At 45.4% G+C, this 12,052-nt stretch overlaps 1 protein-coding gene across 1 annotated transcript in view; it reads right to left on the bottom strand.

The window, feature by feature from the left end:
• The window catches only part of Wwox (WW domain containing oxidoreductase), a 915,833-nt gene that overhangs the window by 831,637 nt on the left and 72,144 nt on the right, over positions 1–12,052 (bottom strand). The gene's annotated exons all lie outside the window — the stretch shown is intronic.

Genomic DNA, 12,052 nt, shown 5'->3' with positions numbered 1-12,052 from the left:
TCCCCCTTGATCACTAATTGAGAAAATGCCTTACAGTTGGATCTCATGGAGGCATTTCCTCAAATGAAGCTCCTTTCTCTGTGATAACTCCAGCGGTGTCAAGTTGACACAAAACTAGCCAGTACACCAGATGTCTTTTTTTTTTTTTTTTTTTTTTTTTTTTGGCAAAGGGATGAAAGACCCAGCTTCAAACACCTGATGATGCTCTCTTGACATATGGGGTAAGAGTTTAGATGCAGAACTCAATCGTCAGTGGGAGGCGGCACTGTGATTGATTGGTGATGTCTGCCGTAGACGTGGGAAAGGTGAATTATGGCAATGTCATACCTGACAGTAATTAGAAAAGAGGCTGATTAATGAAATCTATGTACGTAGCTCATCCATACGATGAAGAAAAAGTAAAAATTAATGTTCATATTATTATGAATCCATCAGTTTTAAAGTTCAAAAATCCTATGTAACTCATATTGTTAAGAAAAATAGACACATCCATCCATCAGTCATACAGACTCCAAACTTTAGCGGCAGCGCGCCCCCCCCCCCACCTTTAGGTTTCTCTGGCTTCAAGACCCAGCATGCGTGCACATGGGCTTGCATGCAAGCAGATTTCCCCAGGCCCTGCTACTGCCTCTTAGCAGAATTTGAAACAGTTCTGTGCACGATGGACAACTTGTACATGTGCTGGCATGTGTTCTACTTCTTCCTTTTTTTTTATTTTCCTGACACTATTGGGGGCTGGGGACAGGCATGTAAAGGCCAAAATTTAACATACAGAGTCTCCGTCAGTCACTCTCCACCTCACTTTCTGAGACAGGTTCTCTCGATGAACCTGGAGCTCGGTGATTCTCACTACTACCATTAGCACAGAAGTTAAAAATGCACGCCATCAGCCCCAGATTTTATAGGAAAACTGGGGGGATCCAAACTCTGCTTCCCTCGAGATTACAGGGCAAGCAGTTTTCTGGCACAGCCATCCCACCTGCCACCTTCCTTCTACTGACACTCCCAGCATCACTTAGAATTGCTCAAGTTGAGATTCCTGGACCATCTGATGCATTTCAGCAACTCAGTGGGAAATGCAATAAATGTGTTCTGGACAAAATAGGGGCAGTCCAATGAATGGCACACCTACTGATAGTTTGGGTCCTTTTTAAAACAGGAGGATGTACTACAGAGATGGAGAACGGGGCGGGGCACTACTGCAGATAGGGTATAACACTCAACCTTCTTGTATTTTGAGCTCAGTGAAATTTCTTTCCCAATAAGACTGCATGTTTCAAATGTTAGAAGTTGAAATATGTCTTGTGACCAATATGTCCCCCAAACAAAAGTTTGATCAAAAAATAAATAAAAAACAAAAACAAACAAACAAAAAAAACCCCATTTCAACAACTAACCTAATTCATGTTGTAGTTATGACTAAGGTGCAGAATTCTTTGTTATGATTGAAGGCTTTTGATTTCAGCCATGTCCCAACACCTTATAGTTCAACATGGGCAATCTTCAGATCCACTGAATAGAAGAAAGGTAACTAGCTCTGTCTCGGGAAGGAAAAGAAAACAGAAGGATGAGGCATAATTGGAGGGACAGACCCTTCTTCACACCAGAAGCCTCGATGTGACATGGCTGGACAAAACAGCACTGGGCCAGCAAGGCTCTGGGGGGCAGCCGACCAAACCCAGCCTAGACGAGCAGAGAGCAGGCCCAGCAGGTTGTCTAAAGCATGCCCACTCTGGCTGACAATGTGGAGTCATTGAGTCTTGGGGAGGAGGGCTGTCAAAAAGGGGTCCATTACCAAGTTTTCAGCCAGGGTGTGAAAGAAAGAAAGGGGCTAGCGAGCATTCAGAAAATAAAACACAAGGTTGTAGGGGAAAGAAAGTGTAGACGGTGTCAGAAGGAATTCTCAGAGAGGCTTCAGAGTGGGAAAAGCTACAGACAGACAGTGGTGACTCCAAAACAACGCCGCAAGCAGCCTGGCTGGCGTGGCCTGACCTGTACCTCTTCCAGAAAGGACCGAAATGTTTTATTGATACACACCACTCTCTTCGATATTTTTCAGCCTGATGTTAACTTGACTTTGTCAAACATTTCTCATTTTGGGTCTTTTCCTACCAACACTCTGGGCTTAGAATACAGTCAGAATAATCAAGTTCAAATCGTTAATACGGTCTTATCATGCCTTCTCATGCTTTCAATATTCTTGTAAGCTTAATAACTTTTCCTTATGCCCTCAGCCTTTCCAACACTCTCTGTGTGACGATGATGTATTAATTTGCCTGCTCAATAAAGAATTGTCCTTTCCAGACACATATCCAATCAGAGCTAAGACCCCTTCCCCTACTTCAATAAGCACAGGAGAAACAGATTCTGCTGTCACATTAACAGGTACATTTTAACATCTGATGATAAAAACATCCTATTTGGGAGTTTCTCAATAATCCATCACTTCTATCCGGGGTGGGCTCATGGGTACCAGACTAAAACCAAGCAATGATCCAAGCAGCTTCTGGCCCAATTTCCCCCATAATTGCTTCTGTGAATGGAGGACTGCTGTCTGTTTGGAAGGCAGGAGTCAATGTTTATCTTTCAATCTTGGGTTTCCCTTGTTTGTTGTCCCCTGTGCACTTAGACCCGTGCACAAATAAAATTGGAATGAATGTTTAATTGCGTGAATCACATGTGGTAGTGCTACCTGCTTTTGAAGAGTAAATGCATGCTGGCCGAGTGCTCCCACTTGGAGCACGGTACTGCCCAAAGGGCAGGTCCGGGATGGAGCCAGTGATTCCCTGAACAAACAGACAGGCCCACCTGGACAAAGGCCATTGCACGGGAAAATTAATCCAGCCCTTTTTTGACAACAGAGCTTCCCTGGGGCCGTGCACGTTGACGAGGGATCTCCCGGTCCATGGATTAACTATGAGACACCACTGAGGAAGGGCAGGCCCCACGTGGTCACCTTAGAAGCCAAGCGCCTGGAAGAGGAGCTCAGCAATAATCAGGGCGGTAATGAAAAGTCCGGGATGAGCTGCGGTCCACTGGATCTGCTGAGCACGGCCACAGAACTAGCTGTGCCCCACCGCAGCGCTGTGATGCAGACCAGAACTCACAGCTGAGTGGTGGGAAACTGAGGCTCAGATGCCTTGAGCAAAGCTTTTTTGAGATGGGTACTGACTCTGTAGCTCGAAGATCGCCTGGAACTCAGACCAAACTTCCTCCTCCTCGTCCTCTCACCTCCAGAGTGCTGGGCTGATGGGCATGTGCCGCTGCAGCAGGCTCCTTTCTTTTCTCTTGCCTGCTCGTCATCTCCATCTGTCCATCTCTCCCTCCCTCCCCCCTTCCTTCCTCTCTTTCTCTCTCCTTTCTCCCTTCTTTCCTCACTCTTTTGAGGTAGCCGTGATACAGAGTCACCCCCAGGTGTGTGTGTAGAGTGAGGAGGACAGAAAGGAACCCAGCTCACTCAAGTCAGTCACGGGAAACCGACAAGGAGGATACAAGATGGGAGCGATTCTGGAAAGCGATGGAGCTGGAGGGGATGGCTGGCCACTAAGAGCATTTGCAGCTCTGACCATCTGGGTGTTCAGTATTCATACTTGAAGGGCCTATACTGCTGTAGTCAGAAGGGTTAAATAGCAGAACATTTTTCTCTTCAACTTCCAGAGCCAACTGAGTCAGAAGACTGTTAGCCATCTCCCAAAATGTCCTATAACTATGCACAGTCACCCTTGTTCTTGGTCAGGGATATCACAGAAACGCCACTGGGGGGACTCTAACCAGTGTCCGGTCTGCAAAGAGGAGGGTCAACACACAGGAAAAATCTCCTTCACACTTCCAAGTGCAAAAGTGCGGTGGTGGTGCACGCCTTTAATCCCAGCACTTAGGAGGCAGAGGCAGGTGGATTTCTGAGTTTGAGACCAGCCTGGCCTACACAGAGAAACCCTGTCTCAAAAAACAAAAAAACAAAAAAACAAAAAAAGAAAAAAGAAAAGAAAAAGTGGCCAAGTGAGGCCTCTGGCATATCCTCACATAGATGGACTAGCTAAAAGAAATATTAGAATATTTCTAATAAAAGAAATATTATAATAAAATAAAATTTTATAATAAAATAAAAGAAAGATTATAGGGACCAGAGATTCCTCTGAAGCCCAGATGAGCCCTGAGGATGAGATTTTCAATTGGCCTTTCAAAGTAGATTTAAAAAAAAAAAAAGTTAATTTTTGTCTACTACATGGCCTTAAACACCCACTAAGAAAGTATAACCAGGATCCCAATGATTAGTTTGTTTCATTAACAATTCAAGGGAATATGACCTCAGACATTACACCACATACCACAATGAGATGTTATTTGGATAATTATTTCTCAATAATGATTCTCTTCTTGAAAAAAGACATATATTGCCTGGATACAGGACAAGACCTTCAGTGTCTATAAGCAGCAGAGAAAAACGAGCCTCTCTCCTTGAATACTGAGCCAAATTTTAAAAGGTTAAAAACTATATCTACCAACTATGGAATGCTATCTCTCTCTGGAAGAGAGCCTCCCACCACTGTGATGCATCCTTTTACACCCTAACTGCCCACAGTTCCTGATTAAAGGAGCCTGTCAGATCACCTCCTAATCAAAGTGATGAGCCTGAGAAAATTATCCAGGATACCAAGTAGTGTCCTGGGAAACTGTGGGATAATCCTATTAAAAAAAACAAAACAAAACAAAACAAAACAAAAACTAATGGGATTCTATTTCTCTTAGATTGTCAATAAGATGCTGATGTCCAGTTGTAACCTCAACAAACAGCATCTGGATTTCACTCAGATTTGCTCCACGGTGTCCATACCCACTGGACATGACATCTGTTATACAGACAGAGGCACTGACGGCTGGGAGGGCACTGCCAATGGGACAGTGGCTTTACCTGACTTCCCCTATGTTTCCAGGTACTCACTCCTTAAGCAGGAGTCTGATGGAACAAAGAGCTATCTATCTGCATACTTTGATCTGTCAGACAAACTTTATATCGATTTCGATACAGAGAAGACCACTTCTCCAACCTTACAAGGCTCTGGTGAGTGGCCAGGCAGCTGCAAAGTGATGGTTTTCCCCTTACTAGACACGAGTTACTTTAGTCACAACGTTACGAACTTTCCTCTTTAATTTTGGCTGTTAATGATCCCCACGAGGTTGTAATTGAGGAGCCCTGACGGCTCACTTCTGAACTCATACTGACCAGCAGAAAGCACAGCGAGCTCTTAAGCCAAACCTACTGCTTTCCCTAGGGTGAACGTCTTGAAGTGGACAGTGATGGAAGTCACTATCTCGCTAAAGCATATGGCAAAGACTTCCAAGGTTCTCTGGGTGGTTTTCTTTCCTGTCCTCTTCATCAAATAAGGGCAAAATAGCCCCCAACCACTTTTCTAACACAGACACTCGCAATAGGAATTATAGCACTACCGTAGTCTTACTTTTTTTGTATGTTACCTTACGGACGGTATCCACTCACACACAGAGCAAGCTCCAAGGATGCGCGTTGTCCTGAAACGCCTGTCATTCACGGGTCTGAGATCTTTGCTCTCACTCCTCTGGGGCCTTCTAACTGCTGCCCTTTCTACTTTTGTGTCCTTTGCTAACTTAGAAGCAGGTAGAACAGCAGCAAGTTAGGGTGACCTCTGAGAGGAGATAACGGGGAGCTAGAAGCTGGATATAGAGAGGAGCTGTGACTACATAATAAAGATGGTGGTATTTCCAACAAGGAAAAAAAAAGTGTTTATTGCTCTTGTAGAAAGTACTGGCATTTGGTGCCCAACACCTACACTGGGCAGCTCACAAACACTGTAACTCTAGTTCCAGAGGACCCAGATACATCTTCTAGCTTCAGGAACCTAGACACAGAGACATACATACATACATACATACATACATACATACATACAAATAAACTCCTTTAAATAAATAAACATACATACATATATACATAGCCTACTGTGTGCAGAAGGAACTGGTGGCAAAAATTCCCACTCCATCTTTCCAGTTCCATCATGAACTGAAGATCTAGCCTTAAAAATCTCTTGGTTGATACATATAACTTAAGAGAGGAAGTATTAAGAATACAATATCCCTAGTGATTGCCATATCCAGGGATCCATCCCATAATCAGCTTCCAAACGCTGACACCATTGCATACACTAGCAAGACTTTGCTGAAAGGACCCAGATATAGCTGTCTCTTGTGAGACTATGCCGGGGCCTAGCAAACACAGAAGTGGATGCTCACAGTAGCTATTGGATGGATCACAGGGCCCCCAATGGAGGAGCTAGAGAAAGTACCCAAGGAGCTAAAGGGATNTGCAACCCTANAGNNGGAACAACATTATGAGCTAACCAGTACCCCGGAGCTCTTGACTCTAGCTGCATATGTATCAAAAGATGGCCTAGTCGACCATCACTGGAAAGAGAGGCCCATTGGACNTGCAAACTTTATATGCCCCAGTACAGGGGAACGCCAGGGCCAAAAAGGGGGAGTGGGTGGGTAGGGGAGTGGGGGGTTGGGTATGGGGGACTTCCGGAATAGCATTGGAAATGTAAATGAGGAAAATACTTAATTAAAAAAATTTAAAAAAATACTTTAAAAAAAAAGGAATACAATATCCACTTCTTCCCTTTCCATCTTAACAGACTAAAAATGAAAATTGTTTATATGTTGGCTACCTGGCCACTAGTCTTGTAGACACATAATGAACTTTGCCCTGCTGGGAAACGGTTCTGTCTGCGTATATCAATGGTTTCCCCTCATGTCATTATCAGCCCACCCTACAGCCTGTCTAGTCTGTCGATAACCATCAACACTGAAGTGTTCATACAAGGATGCCTAGCTGCCAGAGAGAGTCAGGAGGGCAGAGGGGTCTTGGGTCTACAATTCAGCCCAATCCAGACTTTTGCCCACTCTATTTTTTTATGGTGGCCTGGGGACGGCGTATGAACATGGGGCACAAAATAAGAATGACCGCTGAGGTCACTCTTGAAGTGGACAGGTGAGTGGCACAGAGGACACTCGGACCTGCACCCTGTAAGCCTCTGGGAACAACAGCATGTTGCAGGGACACCTGGCAGAGCATAAGAAAAGAGCTTCTCGTGAGCTTCAGGTCCCCTCGGGATTCTGAGGGTCATCCTGCTGGGGCGCTTAGGGAGACATGAAACAGAAGACCAACCACACTGCTTGGTCCACGCGAAATAAAGAAATGTGGCATCACGTGGCACTGGCTCTCCTCTTCCATCCCTCATCTTTAGCAATCAATGCACAGGTGATGCACAGGGTGTTTAATTACTGTTAAAGACCAGGATACAAATATTATGAGTATGACAGTGCAGACGTATGTCAAAGAGACCTTTAAGAGGAAGAAGAGAGATGAGCTGGCAGATGCTGGGAAGATAGCTCAGAGGGTGGAGGTGCTAGCCTTGTAAGCCTGGAAGCCTGAGTTTAATCCCCCAACTGCACAAAGGAAGGAGAGAATGGATTCCTAAGAGCTCTCCCGTGCTGTGGTGCAGGTTTGCACCGATACTAGTAATTAAAATTAAAAATGAAACTCTGGAGTATCCACTGCCCCCTCTTGGCACGCAAAGGTCTTGCCTAGCGATTTATAAGCAAACCAGAAGGTAAATACCTGCACACGCATATGATAACTGTATGTATACGGACCCATTCCATACAAAAACATACAAAACTGGATGCTGGACAAAGCCTGATGGGAGACAGCTGTAACTACTAATGGGGAGATGGGTCAGCTAACTCTGAGTCCCTCACAGCAAAGCCACCAGTGCATGAGGCGACTTCGGCTGGCATTGTAAGCACCAGGTCAGGACCAAGGAGTGGCCAAATAAGCTTGACACCCAGAAAATGTCGAGATGGGCTGTGTCTGCACCTCTCAGAAACAGGTACACAGAGCCCATCCCCAGTTCTGGGTTGAATGGACATCATGGACGAAAGCGGAAGGTGAAAAGACATTACTGTTATCTCTGGCTACCCTTCTGAGTCCCTTGATTTCCCCTCCCTACCCCCACTAATTACAAACACTTGCAAAGGAGACAAGGGACGTCTGCAGGAAGTTGCTTTCTCTGTTCCCTTCCTCTTATTTCACGCAGTCCCTCCAGTAGCAATCCAATGTGCAGGCTCTGGAAGGGCTCCTTCCTCCATCAGTGAGGATGTCAGAATGTGGGAGAGGAAACGGCTATACTGCAGGGTGGCCTGGGTAGACCTCCGGAAAGGCATCAACCCGAGGAGGGATGTGGTACCCAGGACTAGAGGGCAGGGATACAGGCGCCTGGGGGGAAGAGAACTGCCTAGCCAACGCTGCCAGGGACAGTTGTGACTTTCTGGTTGGTTGAGAAACAACAATTTTGGGGCTGGAGAGAGAGAGCTCAGCAGGTAAGAACACTTGCTGTTCTTACAGAGGACTGGAGCTCGGTTCCCAGCACCCACACCAAGCAGCTCACGATCTCCCATAGCTCCAGCTCCAGGGGAGACAATGGGCTCTTCAGCTCTTCCAGTGGCACAGAATACTTATACATACATGCAGGGTACACACATAAAATAAAGCACCTGCACACACACACACATATGTACACCACACATACACACACATAACTACACACACAACCACACACACATATACACACACATGTACAGCACACACACACATAACTACACACACACACACAACCATACAACCATACTCACACAACCACACACACATATACACACACACAACCACACATACACACACACATATATATAGCACACATACACACACACAACCATACAACCATACTCACACAACCACACACACATATACACACACATAACCATACACACACATACACACACATAACTATACACACACACAACCATACAACCATACTCACACACACACAACCACACACACACAACCACACACACATACAGCACATACACACACATAACTACACACACACACAACCATACAACCATACTCACACACACAACCACACACACATATACACACACACAACCACACACACCACACACACACACACACACACACACACACACACACACATACACACAGACATAAAATACAATAAATTAACAAAGTTTTCAAGAAAGAAAAGAAACAACACCTTTAGACCAAAGGGGTGGAAACTGTCTTTTTTTTCCTCACAAAATAACTACAATTTTTTGCTAGATAAAGAAAAAGAAGAAAAATTTTTAAAAGGAAAGAAAAAGTACCAGTCCGGGTGGCTGCTTGGGGTGACCATGACAGCTCACTGCACATGGTTGAGACGAATGGGCTCCATTTTCAAATTCTGCGTCCGCCCAGGAATTGGGAACATGGCCTCGGGCGTGTGCGGCTCCCCTCCTCCCGCAGTCAGCGTGTGTCACCACACTGTCACTTCCCTTACTGACCAAGTGGAGACAGTGACAGTCCTTCTGGTTATTAAACGATTAAATCAAATGGTGTCCTGTAAACAGGTGGGGCACCGTAGAGTCAGAGCACTATGTCCCTTCCCCCCTCCTGCCCCTTGCGACGAGCGCTGAAGAAGGCTCAGCTCCCCACCGCACAGGAGATTATTCATAAATGTTTCCTGGAAGGAAAGGACCTGGGTTTATAGCAACATAATTAAGCTCAGGTTCAAACAAACATCAAAGCGGGTGGGAAACGTTTTAATGTTTTATGCCTCCCTGTTTTGATGAAAAAATATTTTTTAATTATAGAATACAAACATCAGTCATTAATCAGTGACTTGGAAAAAAAAAGTATACTACAAAACAGTAGACCTGTGTGGAGGGCTAATTACAGTGTCACCCAGATGCTGTGTGCACACTGAAGCTGGCTGTCATGTTCTATGAGGAACTATTTATACAGGAGCCAGGTGACTTTGCAGTCAGGCAGCCCCACAGGCTGGGTCCTGCCTCTGTTGCCTGAAAGCTAGGAGCTCACGGCTGAGTTTCTTTCCGAGTGTGTCTCAGTTCCCTTCTACAGATGAAGTCACAGATGACGCAGAGCCGCTGTCAGGGTTTGAGTGTGAAATCCCCCCCGCCCCTAAGCCTCACGCATCAAAACTTCTGTTTCCTAACTGATGACCTTCTTTGTGAGGAGCACAGAGGGTGAGAGGCACGGCTGGCAGATGTGTGTTGCCACAGTGAGCCTCTGGTGGCTAAAGCCAGATGGTCATCCCTCCTTTACCTCATCTGGGGGATATGAAAAGCCACCACAGACCGACATACTCCAACCATCATGCCAGCCCTAACATGATGAACAGGCCCCTCTGAACCGTGAGCTAAAACAGCCCTCCCCTCCATTAGGCGGCTGCTCCCCAGAGTGAAGCTCAGAGGCCTAGGGCCTGAAGCAATGCGGGGCTAACCTGAAACCCACAAGAGCTGCTGACTTCTGCAGTGCACAGACCCCGAGCTTCATTCGTATGATCTATTTTCAGAGTGGTAGAGGAGGGATTCCACTCAAATGAGGGCATTAAGGACCGTGCTTTGTTCCCACTTTACAGGGGCTCGAGCCAGGCCGTGGTTAAGTGGGGGTGGGGGGTGGTAAAACTCCCTGGTGGATGTTCCGGTGACTTTTGTCCAAAATGATCAGAGAGCACATTAACTCATTAGCAGAAACTTCGCTGCCTGCTGATTTTACAATGCGGGCAATGAAATTCGTTGCAGAAGCAAAATAGGGCGAATAATATAATTACGGTGCTCTGCCGATGCAGCCGGTGCTAATGCTATTATTTGACATGGCAAGGCTGCGCTTTCCCCCAGAGTGTCGGTGGAGACAAGGTTCGTCCTAATTGGTTCCAAAGCACAGCCTCCCTACCACCGTCTTTCCTTAGGACCAGTAATGTTAATTTCCACACGACTGTAAATAGTATTTGCAAACAATACAAACATGGTAATAAGAGGCTAGGTGGGTAATTAATGTGGGTACAAAGCAGCTTATTTGCATTTTTATTTAAAAAACGGCCTTCTTTAAAAAGCAGCTCAGATTCCTCCCTGCAAAGGAAGCCTTGGTTAAAAAGCACAGCAGTAATTACTCTCTTTAGGGGTTCTTTTATATGTCCTTCAGGGAATTAAAATGAAAAGATAAGCAGAATTATAAAGGAAATCATGTAAAATATGAAATGTACTATAAACACTTAAGTGTATTTACCATAAGGTAGGCCTACCTTCCTTCTTAATGGAATATTTTAACCAGCTAACAATACATTCAGTTTCATTAGAGATGTGGTTAAAAGGCAAAATCATCCAGTTAAACTATTTTTTTTCTTACTGTCTTCGGGGGTTATTATGTAAAGATTTGAGAAGTCTTCACCATAAAGTCCATCTGCCTACATCCTGTTGGAAAAAAGACAGAATAAGACAAAGAGTTTAGCTTGGGCCACACTGAGACAGGGTGTGTTCATCTCCACTCATAAAAGGCAGCTTTGGAGCGGCAATGTCATCTTTATCGTAGTAGCTTGTACCTTGCATTTGTGAGGTCAAGGAAGAAGAAGCAAGACAACCTATGGGGAGTAGAATTCAGTCTCTATTTCTCTCCCGATTTGTTTTTGTCTGTACTCTGAGACAAGGTCTCACATAGCCCTGAGGTCTTTTCTATAGCTGAGGACAGTCTTGAATTGCTGATCCTCCTGCCTCTTGCTCTCAAATGCTGAGGTCTCAAGTATTTGCTTGTACCCTGTTCTGCTTCTCTTCCTACCTAGACGTGTGGAGATTTCTGGAAAGTGCCCAGGGCATCGAAACCAATAGTTGATGAGACATCACTGGGAGGTCACTTGGTGATCATCACCTAGCCAGTGGTAGGCGAGCTGGGGCTGGATCACAGGGTCATCAAGTCACACGTCTATCACTGGAGAACGGCATGGTTTGAGTGGAAGGATTGTCACACAGGCTCACCTGTCAGGTCTAGAGAAGAGGTAGGTTCCTGTAGGTCTGCTGCACAAGGCAAGTCTCACACAGGACATGATGCTCAAGAAGAAGGAAGAGACTATGGGTCAGAACGACTGTGAGGTGGGTCAGTTCACTTGCA

The sequence above is a fragment of the Mus caroli genome, chromosome 8 (assembly GCF_900094665.2).
Source record: "Mus caroli chromosome 8, CAROLI_EIJ_v1.1, whole genome shotgun sequence".
NCBI classification, from domain to species: domain Eukaryota; kingdom Metazoa; phylum Chordata; class Mammalia; order Rodentia; family Muridae; genus Mus; species Mus caroli.
This window is presented reverse-complemented; position numbering and strand designations above follow the sequence as displayed.